This window comes from Schistocerca gregaria, chromosome 4 (assembly GCF_023897955.1).
Source record: "Schistocerca gregaria isolate iqSchGreg1 chromosome 4, iqSchGreg1.2, whole genome shotgun sequence".
In the NCBI taxonomy this organism is placed as follows: Eukaryota; Metazoa; Arthropoda; class Insecta; order Orthoptera; family Acrididae; genus Schistocerca; species Schistocerca gregaria.
The window spans coordinates 84,325,568-84,342,933 of NC_064923.1; positions in this window are offsets into that span (position 1 = coordinate 84,325,568).

The window sequence follows — 17,366 nt, forward strand, 5'->3', positions numbered from 1 at the left end:
ACCTAACTAACCTTAGGTCACCACACATATCCATGCCCGAGGCAGGATTCGAATTGCCACCATAGCAGTCACGTGGCTCCAGACTGTAGCTCCTAGAACCGCACGGCCACTCCAGCCGGCAAACCTGGCAACCGTTTGCAATTGTTTAATATGTATGGGAATTGTATGTACGTTCTAATCTCCTCCTACTACCTCTTTTTTTCCATCTCCTCCTCCTCCCTCTCTCCACCATCATCTACTTCCCCCCCCCCTGCTAAATCTCTTTCATTGCCACACCTCCCATCCCTCTCTCCTGTCTTCTTCTTTCCCCTATGTCCATTTCCTCCCTTCTCGTCCCCCGCCCTACTCTCTATAACCATCTCCACTTCCTCTGCCCTCCCGTCTCTCTCTCTCTCTCTCTCTCTCTCTCTCTCTCTCTCTCTCTCTATCTCTCTCCCACTCACACACACGCACACGTTGTGCATTGTTTACTGATATTTCCAACGAGTCCTTGATTTCGAGCTGAAGTCACTAAAAATGAATGAGTAGATCGGTTGGGATCGTTGTATAGATGGCATAAGAGACCTCTTTGGTTGCAGATTCTGTGATGGTAGGACCTACAATGACAATATCTTGCATGCTTCTAACCTGGAAACTGGAAACATTACATAGTATACGACGATTCAGACTCTGTAGTAGTATTTTAAGCACAAATCGCTAAGTCACACATACAACTTGCCTGTTTTCTGTTAAAATGAATTGCAAGGAAGAAAACAAAATAGCACGTTGCTGTGTATATGATTTTCGTTGAAAGTGACTCGTAAGTAGAAAGAATGTATTACATACGCTAGAAGCAACTAATGGCTTAGATGTCCTGGTATACTAGCTAAAACTAATTGCTAGAAAAAATAAAACTATGTTAATACCTATGTCAGCCAGTACCTTTGTTGGGTAATACAGGGTGAGTCAGGAGGAAAGGTACGTGTTACAAGGGGCGATAGCATTACTGATTCTGAACAAAAACTTGATGTCAACATATGCTCTATTCCGAATGGTTTTCGAGGCAGAACACTTTTAATGTACTTTCTATTTATTTTCTGAATTATTCATTGTTATTGTCTACAACGTACCACAGTAATATAGAGGCAGTTGAAACGAACATTTGTATACGGGACGCTTGTGGTCTATCAAGTCGGAAAACTACCTCAAACTGGCCTACAAAAAGTGCCTAAGCTTCAGAGCACGCCCGTCGCGAGAGATTTTCAATATTCACGCGATTGTTCATAGACAAAAAATAAATAGATCCTTATTTGTAGCAAATTTAATTTAGTATAATTGTGTACTGAGACAGTTTTCGTTGGAGTGTGCAGTTTTCGAGACATTAAAGTGTTATTAAACGTGTTGAAGTGATATTAAACGTGTTCTATCTCGGCAACCATTAACAATAGGGCATATGTCCATATGAAGTTTTTTGTTCAGAACCACTAATACTATCGCTTCTCAAAGCATGTACCTTTCCTGCTGATTAACGCTGTGTATATACGCACATCAAAAGAAGTTTTGCATCACCTCGGTTCAGAGAGTTCCGGAACGTGTACAGAAAATTGGAATAGAGATCAACATAAACATCATTTCCGCCCTTTTTATTGTTTATAAAAACCACACATTGCATGTTGTACCATCGTACAGTGAGACATTCGGAGGTGGTGGTCCAGATTTCTATACACACCGGTATCTTTAATACCTACTAGCACGTCCTCTTGCATTTATGCATGCCTGTATTCGCCGTGGCATACTATCCACAAGTTCATCAAGGCATTCTTGGTCCACATTGTCCTACTCCTAAACGGCGATTCGGCGTCGATCCATCAGAGTGGTCGGTGGGTTACGTCGTCCATAAACAGCCCTTTTAAATCCATACCAGGCATGTTCGGTACGGTTCATCTCTGGAGAACATGCTGGCCACTCTAAATGAGCGATGTCGTTACCCTGAAGGATGTCATTCACAAAATGTGCACGATGGGGCGCGAATTGTCATCCATGAAGACAAATGCCTCGCCATTATGCTGCCGATTTGGCTGCACTGTCGATCAGAGGATGGCATTGACGTACCGTACAGCTATTACGGCGCCTTCCATGACGACCAGAGGCGTACGTCGACTCCACATAATGCCACCCCGAAACAGCAGGGAACCTCCATCTTGCAGCACTCGCTGGACAGTGTGTCTGAGTTCAGCTTGACCTGGTAGCATCCACACACGTCTCCGACGATTGTTTGGTTGAGGCATACGCAACGCTCATAGGTGGAGAGAATGTGATACCAATCCTGAGCGGTCCATTTGGCACGTTGTTGACCCCATCTGTACCGCACAGAAGGTGTCGTGATTGCAAAGATGGACCTCGCCATGGACGTCGGGAGTGAATTTGCGCATCATGCGGTCTATTGCGTACAGTTTGAGTCGTAACAAGACGTCCTGTGGCTGCACGAAAAGCATAATTCAACATGGTGACGTCGCTGTCAGGGTTCCTCCGAGCCAAACTCAGTAGGTAGTGGTCATCTACTGCAGTAGTATCCCTCGGGTGGCCTGAGCGAGGCATGTCATCGACAGTTCCTGTCACTCTGTATCTCCTCCATGTACGAACAACATCGCTTTGGTTCACTCCGAGACACCTGGACACTTTCCTTGTTGAGAGTCCTTCCTGATACAAAGTAACAATTCGGACGCGATCGGACCACGATATTGACGGTCTAGGCATGGTTGAACTACAGACAACACGAGCCGTGTGCCTCCTTCCTGGTGGAATGACTCGAACTGGTCGATAGTCTGACCCCCTCCGTCTGATACGCGCTGCTCATGCATGGTTGTTTACATCTTTGGGCGGGTTTAGTGACATCTCTGAACAGTCGAAGGGACTGTGGCTGTGATACAATATCTACGGTCAACGTGTATTTTCGGGAGTTCTGCGAACCGGGGTGATGCAAATAATTTTTTGCTGTGTATGTATTCGGTAGTAGCTTATGTGTGTGTCAATATATATTACAATATTGTATAAGAATTTCAAGTAAGTCGGTCTAGGAGTTTCCGAGATTAATGCTTCATATATATCCCTTGTGTTCGTCCAAGTATTTGTTAGTATCGTGTAAAAAAGTAAATCGGTCAACTTTTCGAGATTTTTACTAACAAATTGATGGCTTATGTCCGCCGTAAATCGGTCAAGAGCTTTTGGAGATTTGTGGTAATAACGTTAAACAATGAGTTGTCTTTATACACTAGTACAGAAAGAGACAGCAGTCTTCCACGATTGTGTAACGGCAATAACGGACAATAACTCACAACGGCCAATTATGTTAGAATTTTCAAAACATGTGACGTCACAATTCTGTGCGACAGCGCACGGAACTGGAATTTTACTTGTCAGTGGAGTGCCGGGCTGTGCGTCAGACCTTCGAAAAGCTACAGACCCCTTCAAAATGTCCTCTGCAGACGCGGACGTAATGCTGCGTTTCGACGAGAAATTTATTCAAACAATGTGCAGTAGCCTAGAATACGTAAAAGTGACATTTGCGGCAGTGAAAGATTTCATTGAAAAAATAATCTGATTTACATATTTTCTTGTTTATTTATTTCGTTGCTCATCTTATGCGAGTACGTGGCAGAACCTGCAGGCCCTCTCTTTGAACAGACTGTACAGATCACAATTTGCAGTATGGATAAATACATTTTAGACGAAAATTAAGAACAGCTTATGACGCTGTATGAACCGTTTACGTTGTGTTAGTAACAACGTCATGTTGACTTAATGCAACTGTAATACTCTGATAACATCTCCGCCTCAGTAACTGAGTGGTCGGTGCTATTGAATACCATCCAAAGTACCCGGGTTCTATTCCCGGAATTGGAAAACATTTTTCTTCGGTTGGAGGATAGTTACAGGATGTGCTCAGGCTCGTGAAGCCAACCGTGGAGTTACTCGGCCGATTAGTAGCGGTTCCAAGGTCGTGTAACGATTCCAAATGTAAACAGCAAAACATCTGTCGCCACACAAAGAATCGAAGTAATGAGGAACTCAAGAAGAAAGGTAAAGATCCATGCCTAGAAAGATTTACTTCTGCATTTCCTGATTGTCACTTTGTAAGGACTAGCAATTGTTAGACAACACTAAGCTATTTGCTTTGACAACGCTTTTCCATAACGGAAATCTCCAACCAACGTTCCCAATGATCGTCACTAACAGCGCCACGGTTATCCGAGAAAAAGTTCGAATGACCATTCCGAGCTCTATTTCAAGTGTGATTTTATGCGTCGTGTAAAAGTGTATTATTTTACAATATTGTGACTGTTCTCTGCCCTATTGTTGCCTAAAATGTTCTTGCAGGCCCTTTTGGCAGACTATTCCATTGTTTTAACTTAGCTGTAAACTGCACGCAAGATCGAGACGGGTCGTAGCATGAGTGAAGTTTAATAAAAAGTGGCTTCTTGCAGCATTTATTTAAATAATTTAGTCCATACCTTCCAAGATCATATACTACTGTCATGCAGGTGATAAACGGGAATGTGAACAAGCCTATTTGGATATAGAGCTGTACAGGGTGACCAAGAAGTCCATTAACATTTCAAAATGCAGTGATTGAAGGTGTATTGTAGTTACAAAAAAATGGCTCTCAGCACCATGGGACTTAACATCTGAGCTCATCAGTCCCCTAGAACTTAGAACTACTTAAACCTAACTAACCTAAGGACATCACACACATCCATGTCCGAGGCAGGAGTCAAATCTGCGACCGTAGGAGCCGCGCGGTTCCACACTGAAGCGCTTAGAACCGCTCGGCCACCAGCGGCCGGCTATTGTAGGTCCAGAGATAAAACTTTGCACATATGACTGAGATGACATGAGGTTTTACAGAAGGCGCTGGACAGCTGCACGTCAGTGACATGTGTAAGAATTATATACAAGGCGTTCAAAAAAAAGTGCCGAATATTTTGAAGATGATGGTTCTCATGGAAACAAAAAAGAAAGGCGAATAAACATGGGTTCGAAATTGCATACTTTCTGAGGTAGGTCAAATAGCATGTGCCAGAAATGCATATTTCCCGCTATAAACGCGTTTGCAGGAGGTGTTGAAAGTGTCGTCCATTCATAATAATGCACCCCTCTGTCCTCCGGTGTAAGGAATGTTACTGTACCTGCTGTCACGTAATAAACGCGCGACCCTTCAGTGTCTGCATATCGTTGATTGGCGTGGCGTAGACCAATTCCTTCAAGTGTCCCCATAACCAAAAGTCTGGGGAATTGAGGTTTGGGGAACGAGCAGATCAAGGAGTAACCTCCCCCCCCCCCCCCCCCACACACACACACAAACACCGTCCGTCCGTCCCACTCACTGCGAGCAATCCAGCGGTCCAGAAATGTCTGCATCGGATGTGTGCTGGAGCGCCATCATGCATGAACCGCATTTGCATTCGTTGCTGCAAACGCACAGCCTTCAGCAAGACAGGCAACACATTAACGAGAAGGTCGAGATAATGCGCCCCAGTTAACCTTTATGACAGCATATGTGGTCCTAATTTATCGCCAAGTACGTCTGCCCATAAGTGTTGATGCACTCTTCCCTGAATTGTTTGAGGATATACTATATGCACCCACACATGCTGGTTATGGAAATTCACAAGACGATAGTTTGCGAACCCTGCCTCGTCGGTAATTAAAATCTTCGATGTGAACAGTGAATCTCAGACACAGTTCTGCAACAGTCATTGACAGCATCGCCGTCTGCCATGATGATCCTGTAGCCTCAGGGCCTTAACGCGCTATGTACGATATGAGTACAGTAATTGTTCATGAAGTACCTGAGCCGATGGCCGGTGGCGTCAGGCGCAACTTTGATCGTTGTCCCTGTGCCTTGTTCTCTATGCGTCTTTGAGGCAGGCTATCTATGAGGCGCCTATGCGCAAATCGAGGAGAGTGGGTCCGCGCATGAGCCGAGTCAGTCTGTGACGTGACGCACTTTCGATGTTGTCGTTGTGGGGAGATGGCGACACCGTGTCACGTGGCACGGCCGTATGCGTGAGGATCAGTTGAGTTGGAGCAATGAAGAAGCATGGGCCGCTGCTGGAAAGTATTAAAGTTGTACTGACACGGCTGGCCAGTGGTGACCAGAATTCTCTATGTGGATGGATGGCGTGTGAATTTCACATGAAAAAAAAAAATGTATCGCCAAGATTTCGTGGTGAGTTCCTCCTTCTATATATTGTGTGCTTAAGGACTGTTGTCTGTTGCAGTTGCTCGTGTTAGTGGCCAGCAAAACATTCACTGCAGTGGTGGCGAGGTGAGTTATGTTCTGCAACGGCCACGAAATTATGTTACTAAAGTGGCTAGAAATAGCGCCTCGCATTTGTAAGTTTGGATTTTGTGCTTAGTGACACGCTGAAGGTAGCTGGTTCACTTTAACGTCGTTTCTTAATTTAGTTACAGATTTAGAATTCTCTAGTTTTACGAATTAGTGGTAGTTGTTGTTTCTTAATAATTTCTTGTGTGTATGAAAGGCAAGTGGCCATGATAAATATAGGCCACATTGTGTTTTATGGTCAGATAGAGGCCGTGTGTATTTTAGTCCGTGGCCAAAGGGACCGTGGTTATTGCATTAGCGACCTATTGAAGTGACATTAGTTTTCTACTGCAATTTCAAAAACCTATGTGAAGGTTGATTGTCACGTTAGGTACTGCACGTTTGATATATGTTGTGTCAGCCATTCAGCAAAGACAGCTTATCTTGTAAGGTGGACCATAAGTCATTGGGTGTGGACTGACACATCACTTCAAGTAGTATCTAGTTTGTTTTTTTTTTTATCAAAGGGATTAAGCTCCTTACATCTGTTCATTCGTTAACTTGTAATATACACTCCTGGAAATTGAAATAAGAACACCGTGAATTCATTGTCCCAGGAAGGGGAAACTTTATTGACACTTTCCTGGGGTCAGATACATCACATGATCACACTGACAGAACCACAGGCACATAGACACAGGCAACAGAGCATGCACAATGTCGGCCCTAGCACAGTGTATATCCACCTTTCGCAGCAATGCAGGCTGCTATTCTCCCATGGAGACGATCGTAGAGATGCTGGATGTAGTCCTGTGGAACGGCTTGCCATGCCATTTCCACCTGGCGCCTCAGTTGGCCAGCGTTCGTGCTGGTCGAGCAGACCGCGTGAGACGACGCTTCATCCAGTCTCAAACATGCTCAATGGGGGACAGATCCGGAGATCTTGCTGGCCAGGGTAGTTGACTTACACCTTCTAGAGCACGTTGGGTGGCACGGGATACATGCGGAAGTGCATTGTCCTGTTGGAACAGCAAGTTCCCTTGCCGGTCTAGGAATGGTAGAACGATGGGTTCGATGACGGTTTGGATGTACCGTGCACTATTCAGTGTCCCCTCGACGATCACCAGAGGTGTACGGCCAGTGTAGGAGATCGCTCCCCACACCATGATGCCGGGTGTTGGCCCTGTGTGCCTCGGTCGTATGCAGTCCTGATTGTGGCGCTCACCTGCACGGCGCCAAACACGCATACGACCATCATTGGCAACAAGGCAGAAGCGACTCTCATCGCTGAAGACGACACGTCTCCATTCGTCCCTCCATTCACGTCTGTCGCCACACCACTGGAGGCGGGCTGCACGATGTTGGGGCGTGAGCGGAAGACGGCCTAACGGTGTGCGGGACCGTAACCCAGCTTCATGGAGACGGTTGCGAATGGTGCTTGCCGATACCCCAGGAGCAACAGTGTCCCTAATTTGCTGGGAAGTGGCGGCGCGGTCCCCTACGGCACTGCGTAGGATCCTACGGTCTTGGCGTGCATCCGTGCGTCGCTGCGGTCCGGTCCCAGGTCGACGGGCACGTGCACCTTCCGCCGACCACTGGCGACAACATCGATGTACTGTGGAGACCTCACGACCCACGTGTTGAGCAATTCGGCGGTACGTCCACCCGGCCTCCCGCATGCCCACTATACGCCCTCGCTCAAAGTCCGTGAACTGCACATACGGTTCACGTCCACGCTGTCGCGGCATGCTATCAGTGTTAAAGACTGCGATGGAGCTCCGTATGCCACGGCAAACTGGCTGACACTGACGGCGGCGGTGCACAAATGCTGCGCAGCTAGCGCCATTCGACGGCCAACACCGCGGTTCCTGGTGTGTCCGCTGTGCCGTGCGTGTGATCATTGCTTGTACAGCCCTCTCGCAGTGTCCGGAGCAAGTATGGTGGGTCTGACACACCGGTGTCAGTGTGTTCTTTTTTCCATTTCCAGGAGTGTATTTATATTAAGATATTGCTTTCCTGTATATATGTGTAATATATGTGTAAGCAATATATTTGTGTAACTAGTAAATATTACAGTGTGTCTGCCGCTCATGTTTTCCTATTTTCAGAAACGTGTATAGTGGTCGACGCTAGCAAACCTCGCCCCGCGAGCTTGCAGTGTGACGGACCCCGTTAAACACGAGATTTCTCTGTTCCATTCAACGAGAGGCTTGTTTTAGGGAGAAGATTTCCTCCTGCCCAAAGCTGAGTATAAGTTCTCCCTTTGGATTGTGTGCTTGTGAAATCGTAATAGATTAACGTTTGATCGCGTCCCACATGTTCATGAAATTGACGTTTTGCGTTAAGCTTGCATTAAGTCTAGAATCTTCCGGACGTTGAGTGTAGTAGTATGCTAAGTATAAACAGAACAATTAATAGTACCTTTCAGGTCAGATAACATCAAATTAATTTTACCTTTTCAGTAAGTGTAAGACTGAGTGAGGAAGGCGATAGCCGATATTGTAAACATTTGGTTATCTATTTCATGTATTATTTTTGTTGTTGTTACCGGCATGTAAAGCGGCCATTGTCACACGTCTGACGGTTAATATTGTAAATACTAATTGTGGATAGGGCCTTGATACGCAAATGTTGTTAATTGATTATTACTGCAGATGAATTCATGTAGAAGTGTTGCAACTACAAACTGGTTGTGTTACTGGCATACGAGGTTAGAGTGTGCAGTCGTCACACCATTACCCCCATCCACTCCAGATAAGGTAGTCAGACACGCCTTGTGCTACTGGTAACTGTCGTACACTGGTCCCAGGGCGTTCTTCCATTGGCGTAGCACATGCTACTCCATGCCAGACGTGCGGACTATACAGGGCCTTTCACTGTCAGTCTTCCGAGGTGCAAAAGTACCTTTCTCCCTTAGAGCTGGAAAAGTCTGCCGAACAGCTTATCAGACGGCACTCAGCTCAATTAATGTTTTTCAGCGTAGAGGGCTCTGGATCGCAGGCTACGTCCAGTTGGTAAATCGTAGCAGATTATCGTATCCGCAACTTCAGTTATCGAGTAGTGGGTTTCCATTGGTAACGAATGATGTAAGAGAGAAAATGTGAATTTACTACACAATTTGTACATAAGAACAGTGCAATAACAGTAAACACATAAGTGAATACGTGTTTGGGAAAAGATATAAATAGAGTTGTAGTGTGACTAGGGCCTCCCGTCGAGTAGACCGTTCGCCGGGCGCAAGACTTTCGATTTCACGCCACTTCGGCGACTTGCGCGTCGATGGAAGGAGATAAAACACCATGATATGTACGCAGTGCTGACGGTAGTGTACAATAAAGCAGACAAACACGGCGAAAACTTAGCCTGCAACACGACTCGAACCACACAACTGACTGCACGCTACCTAGTGCTAGGTAGAGTATGGAGAGTAAGACAACATGATACCCTGCAGACACATTTGACGGAGCGCCAATACGAATAACAAGGGGAGGCCGCCAATTGTGAAATTCAGATTCGATTCATACTGCGCATAATAAAAGCTCATGGCCAGAGGTGTAACGTGTCAAAGCTCCAAGATGCACTCCTCATCCGTTGTCGAGAAAATCGACAGTTAAAGAAACCGTTGCGGTGAGAAACTCTCTACGATGAGTAATTTTCTACACCGTCGTGGTGCAGCGGTAAGTGCTCGGGGTCGTAATCCGAAGGTCGCCGAATCTAATCTCACGCCATGCACCTTTTTTTAGTATTTGTATTTTGTAATTCATATATATAATTCCAGGCAATCAGTTGCAACAATTATGCATATAATAAGTTGTTGAAAGTCGTGGAAAAACTGGCGACTTCGAACAACAATACGTTTTCCGCAAACAAAGTTGTGCTTCACCAATGTTATTAATTGTCTTCATAATGTTAACCACGTATAGTTAACGGAAGACGTAAAAACGATATTCCGAAGCGAATACGTATAGCGTAAGTCAAACGTTCGAATTAGAAAAGAGACCCCACGAACACAAACTTCCTGTGGCCGGTATGAAATATAAACTCCGTCACTCGCTCGTTACACTTGAAGGACAGATGTTGAATGGGCAGAAACGAGCCGCTTCATAACAGCGTAGTTCCCTGCTAACTTCGAAAGAATGTAGATGCGGTCCCTAGTGCAACTTATAACATCGTCGAAAATCAGTGCGGACGGATGAGCTTTGGTACACCCTGTTAAACAAACGGAGAAATGGAGGCGGTACAATCGGAGAGCGATCCGCCTTCACCAACATGCATAAGCAATTCATTAATAGTATATATATATATATATATATATATATATATATATATATATATATATATATATATTTGAGTTACAAAAAACTAATAATAAAAATAAATTGCATGGCGCGAGATTCGATCCAGCGGCCCTCGGATTACGAACTCGAGCGCTTACCGCTGCGCCACGACGCTGTAGACAATTAACAACCGTAAAGAGTATTTCACCGCAATTGTTTCTTTTAACTGTCGATTTTCTCGACAACGGCTGAGAAGTGCATCTTGGTGCTTTGCCACATTACACCTCTGGCCATGAGCTTTTATTATGCCCAGTATGAGTCGAATCTGAATTTCACAATTGGCGGCCTCCCCTTGTAAGCTAATATCCGCAAACAACAGGAGCGCAGCCCTTCCTACAAACACATGTATATCTCGGAAAGTATGCGTTTGCGAACCCATGCTTACTGGTCTTATTTTTCTTGTTTCGATGAGTTTTACAACCGCTTAAGTCCGCAGCTCGTGGTCTTGGAGTAGCGTTGTCGCTTCCCGCGCACGGAGTCCCGGGTTCGATTCCCGGCGGGGCCAGGGATTTTTCTCTGCCTCGTGATGACTGGTTATTGTGTGTCTTTCATTATCATTTCATCCCCATCGACACGCAAGTCGCCGAAGTGGCGTCAGCTCGAAAGACTTGCACCCGGCGAACGGTCTACCCGACGGGAGGCCCTAGTCACACGGCATTTCCTTTCCACTACCGCTCAAGGTATTCGACATACTTTTCTTAACATCCTGTATAAAATGAGCTGTAGTGAGAGAGGGAATCAGATGCGCCAAAAACCGCGGCGTTTTGACTTTACCAGAAAAGTTACTGTTAGTGAATTTTTACTATAAGACTGGAGAATCTCTCGCTGCAGTTTCACGACCCAATAGCCATAAGAAGAATATTCGAACGTATGGTCTTTGAAAAGCGTCGCTGCAAAAGAAATGATCACGAAGTTAGAAGGCACAGGTTGTTTAGACATAGGTCCCATAATGGGTGACCAGAGCCATGTGCTACTGCTGTTCGGACAGCTCAGAAAGAAATGGAGACTTTAGTGGCTTCATGTCCGCTTGGTGAAGTCAGCATTCCACTGACTACTGCTTGGAGACCATTAAGACCTACCATGCAATGTTATCTACGCAAAATCCAGCTTCATCGTGAACTTTTAGGCACCGATTTTGTGGCGCAGAGAGCATTCGAGGTGTGGGCACTTCAGAAAATGTTAGAAGATGACGATTGGGTGTCTAGCGTGTTTAGAACTGATGAAGCCCATTTGACACTCGGAGCGTTTCTCATCATTCACAGTTGCAGAAATTAGGCTTCCGAAAATCCTGCAACTACCACGAAACCCTTATTACATGACGAGAAAGTCACGGAGTGGTGTGGACTTTCCACATAAATCGTGATCGCAGCATTTTTCTTCAAGAAAATCCAAGATGCTGCTTTTCAAACTGTCAACATGACTTGTGCGAGGTACGCCGATATGCTACAGAATGGCATCATCCGTAGCATGACTGAGAAACACCTGCTACCAAGAGGAAACGATTGAATAACCAACAAAAGAATAACGTTCTACGAGTCGGGGAGGGAGTGTCAAAAGCTTGAACATGGTATGGAAGCTACAAAATCTGAAAAGATAAATGCAGAGGCTAAACTAGATATAGTAAGGGTCAGTGAAGTGGAATGGAAAGAAGACAAGGATTTCTGGTCAGATGAGTATGAGTTAATTTGAACAGCAGCTGAAAACGGTATAACGGGTATAAGATTCGTTATGAATAAGGAAGTAGGTCAGAGAGTGTCTTACTGTGAACAGTTCAGTGATAGGATTGTTCTTATCGGAATCGTCAGCAAATACACTGAAATGATAGCTCGATAGTTCAGTTATATATGACGACGTCGCACGATGAAGGGATGGAGAACGTATATGAGGATATTGAAAGGGTAAAGGGATATGAAAATCTAATAGTTATGTGTACTGGAATGCAATTGTAGGGGAAGGAGTAGAAGTAAAAGTTACGGCAGAATATGGGCATGGGACAAGAAATGAGAGAGGAGAAATACTAAATGAGTTCTGTAATAAATTTCAGCTAGTAACAGCGAAAATTTTGTATAAGAATCACAAGCGGAAGAGGTATAATTAGAAAAGGCCAGGTGATACCGGCAGATTTCAGTTAAATTACGACATGGTCAGACAGATTCCGAAATCAGATACTGGATTGTAATATGTAACCAGGAGCAGACAAAGACTCAGATCACAATGTAGTTGTGATGAAGAGTAGGTTGACGTTTAAGATATTAGTCAGAAAGAATCTATTCGCAAAGAAGAGCGATACGGAAATACTAAGGAATGACGATACGCTTGTAATTCTATAAGGCTATAGACACAGCAGTAAGGAACATCTTAAGTAGGCAGTACAGTTGAAGAGGGATGGACACCTCTAAAAAGGGTAATCACAGAAGTTGGAAAGAAAAACGTAGGTACAAAGAAGGTAACTGCAAAGAAACCATAGAAGAAATAATTAAGTTGATCGATGAAGAAAGAACTCCAAAGATGTTCAGCGAAATTCAGGAATACAGATATACAAGTTGCTGATCAATGAAAGAATAGGAATGCAGGGGAGCTAGGACGATATGGTTGCATGGAAAATGTGGAGAAATCGAAAAAGAAATAGTTGCCGGACGGACTGATTCAGGATGTTGTTGCAGTGGTCTTCAGTCCTGAGGCTGGTTTGATGCAGCTCTCCATGCTACTCTATCCTGTTCAAGATTCTTCATCTCCCAGAACCCACTGCAACCCATATCCTTCTGAATCTGCTTAGTGTAGTCCTCTCTTGGTCTCCCTCTACGATTTTTACCCTCCACGCTGCCCTCCAATACTAAATTGGTGATCCCTTGGTGCCTCAGAACATGTCCTACCAACCGATCCCTTCTTCTGGTCAAGTTGTGCCACAAACTTCTCTTCTCACCAATCCTATTCAATACTTCCTCATTAGTTATGTGATCTACTCATCTAATCTTCAGCATTCTTCTGTAGCACAACATTTCGAAAGCTTCTATTCTCTTCTTGTCCAAACTAGTTATCGTCCATGTTTCACTTCCATACATGGCTACACTCCATACAAATACTTTCAGAAACGACTTCCTGATACATAAATCTAACTCGATGTTAAATTTCTCTTCTTCAGAAACACATTCCTTGCCATTGCCAGTCTACATTTTATATCCTCTCTACTTCGACCATCATCACTTATTTTGCTCCCCAAATAACAAAACTCCTTTACTACTTTAAGTGTCTCATTTCCTAATCTAATTCCCTCAGCAGCACTTAATTCGACTACATTCCATTATCCTCGTTTTGCTCTTGTTGATGTTCATCTTATATCCTCCTTTCAAGACACTATCCATTCCGTTCAACTGCTGTCTCTGACAGAATTACAATGTCATCGGCGAACCTCAAATTTTTACTTCTTCTCCATGGATTTTAATACCTACTCCAAATTTTTCTTTTGTATCCTTTACTGCTTGCTCAATATACAGATTGAATAACATCGGGGAGAGACTACAAACCTGTCTCATTCCCTTCCCAACTACTGTTTCCCTTTCATGTCCCTCGACTCTTATAACTGCCATCTGGTTTCTGTACAAATTGTAAATAGCCTTTCGCTCCCTATATTTTACCCCTGCCACCTTCAGAATTTGAAATAGAGTATTCCAGTCAACATTGTCAAAAGCTATCTCTAAGTCTACAAATTCTATAAACGTAGGTTTGCCCTTCCTTAATGTAGCTTCTAAGATACGTCGTAGGGTCAGTATTGCCTCACGTGTTCCAACATTTCTACGGAATCCATACTGAACTTCCCCGAGGTCGGCTTATACTAGTTTTTCCATTCGTCTGTAAAGAATTCGCGTTAGTATTTCGCAACTGTGACTTATTAAACTGATAGTTCGGTAATGTCAGCACCTGCTTTCTTTGGGATTGGAATTATTATATTCTTCTTGAAGTCTGGGGGTATTTCGCCTGTCTCATACATCTTGCTCACCAGATGGTAGACTTTTGTCAGGACTGGCTCTCCCAAGGCCGTCAGTAGTTCCAATTAAATGTTGTCTATTTAGGGGGCTTTGTTTCGACTCAGGTCTTTCAGTGCTCTGTCAAACTCTTCACGCAGTATCGTATCTTCCATTTCATCTTCATCTACATCCTCTTCCATTTCCATAATATTGTCCTCAAGTACATCGCCCTTGTATAGATCCTCTATATACTTCTTCCACCTTTCTGCTTTCGCTTCTTTGCTTAGAACTGGGTTTCCATCTGAGCTCTTGATGTTCATACAAGTGGTTCTCTTATCTCCAAAGGTCTCTTTAATTTTCCTGTAGGCAGTATCTATCTCACCCCTAGTGAGATAAGCCTCTACATCCTTACATTTGTTCTCTAGCCATCCCTGCTTAGCCATTTTGCACTTCCTGTCGATCTCATTTTAGAGACGCCTGTATTTCTTTTTGCCTGCTTCATTTACTGCATTTTTATATTTTCTCCTTGCATCAGTTAAATTCAATATTTCTTCTGTTACACAAGGATTTATACTAGCCCTCGTCTTTTTACCTACTTGATCCTCTGCTGCCTTCACTACTTCATCCCTCAAAGCTACCCATTCTTCTTCTACTGTATTTCTTTCGCCCATTCCTGTCAATTGCTCCCTTATGCTCTCTCTGAAACTCTGTACAACCTCTGGTTCTTTTAGTTTATCCATGTCCCATCTCCTTAAATTTCCACGTTTTTGCAGTTTCTTCAGTTTTAATCTACAGGTCATAACCAATAGATTGTGGTCAGAGTCCACATCTGCCCCTGGAAATGTCTTACAATTTAAAACCTGGTTCCCAAATCTCTGTCTTATCATTATATAATCTATCTGATACCTTTTAGTATCTCCAGGCTTCTTCCATGTATACAGCCTTCTTTTATGATTCTTGAACCAAATGTTACCTATGATTAAGTTGTGCTCTGTGCAAAATTCTACCACGCGGTTCCTCTTTCATTTCTTTGCCCCAGTCCATAATCACCTACTACGTGTCCTTCTCTCCCTTTTCCTACTACCGAATACCAGTCACCCATGACTATTAAATTTTCATCTCCCTTCACTATCTGAATAATTTCTTTTATTTGATCATACATTTCTTCAATTTCTTCGTCATCTGCAGAGCTAGTTGGCATGTAAACTTGTACTACTGTAGTAGGTGTGGGCTTAGTATCTATCTTGGCCACAATCATGCGTTCATTATGCTATTCGTAGTAGCTTAATCGCATTCGTATTTTCCTATTCATTATTAAACCTACTCCTGCATTATTTGATTTTGTGTTTATAACCCTGTAGTCACCTGACCAGAAGTCTTGTTCCTCCTTCCACCGAACTTCACTAATTCCCACTATATCTAACTTTAACCTATCCATTTCCCTTTTTAAATTTTCTAACCTACCTGCCCGATTAAGGGATCTGACATTCCACGCTCCGATCCGTAGAACGCCAGTTTTCTTTCTCCTGATAACGACATCCTCTTGAGTATTCCCCGCCCGTAGATCTGAATGGGGGTATTTTACCTCCGGAATATTTTACCCAAGAGAACGCCATCATCATTTACTCATACAGTAAAGCTGCATGCCCTCGGGAAAAATTACGGCCGTAGTTTCCTCTTGCTTTCAGCCGTTGGCAGTACCATCACAGCAAGGCCGTTTTGGTTAATGTTACAAGGCCAGATCAGTCAATCATCCAGACTGTTGCCCCTGCAACTACTGAAAAGGCTGCTGCCCCTCTTCAGGAACCACACGTTTGTCTGGCCTCTCAACAGATACCCCTCCGTTGTGGTTGCACCTACAGTACGGCTATCTGTATCGCTGAGGCACGCAAGCCTCCCCACCAACGGCAAGGTCCATGGTTCATGTGGGGGATATAGAAAGCCAAAAAGACTTTCGGTGAAATTAAAAGCAAGGGTAATAACATTAAGAATGCAATGTTGATTCCTCTGTTAAATTCTGAGAAGAGAGTGGATTAGTCGAGCGGTCTAAGGCGCTGCAGTCGGTCCCGACGGAGGTTCGAGTCCTCCCTCGGGCTTGGGTGTGTGTGTTTGTCTTTAGGATAATTTAGGTTACGTAGCGTGTAAGATTTTGGACTGATGACCTTAGCAGTTAACTCCCATAAGGTTTTACACGCATTTGAACATTTTTGAGGAGAGAGTGGATAGGTGCGAAGAGTACATTGAAGTCCTCTAAGAGCGGGACGGGTTGTCCGATTGAAGAAGAAGCAGGAGTCGATTTAGAAGAGATAGATCCAATATTAGAATCAAAAAGTAAGAGTGCTATGGAGGACTTAGAATGAAGAAAGGCAGAAGGGATAGATAACATTCCGTCAGCATGTCTAAAAACATTGGGGGAAGTGGCAACAAAACGACTATTCACGATGGTGTTTAGGATGTATGAGTCGGGCGATGTAACATCTGACTTTTGCAAAAATATCATGCACACAATTCCCAAGACTGCAAGAGCTGAAAATTGCGAGAATTATCGCACAATCAGCTTAACGGCTCATAGATCCAAATTGCTGAGAGGAATAACATACAGAAAAATGGAACAGGAAATTCAGGATATGTTAGAGGACGATCATTTTGGCTTTTAGGAAAGGTAAAGGCACCAGAGAGGCAGTTCTGACGTTGCGGTTTGTAATGGAAGCTAGACTTAAGAGAAATCAAGACACGTTTATAGGTTTTGTCAACCTG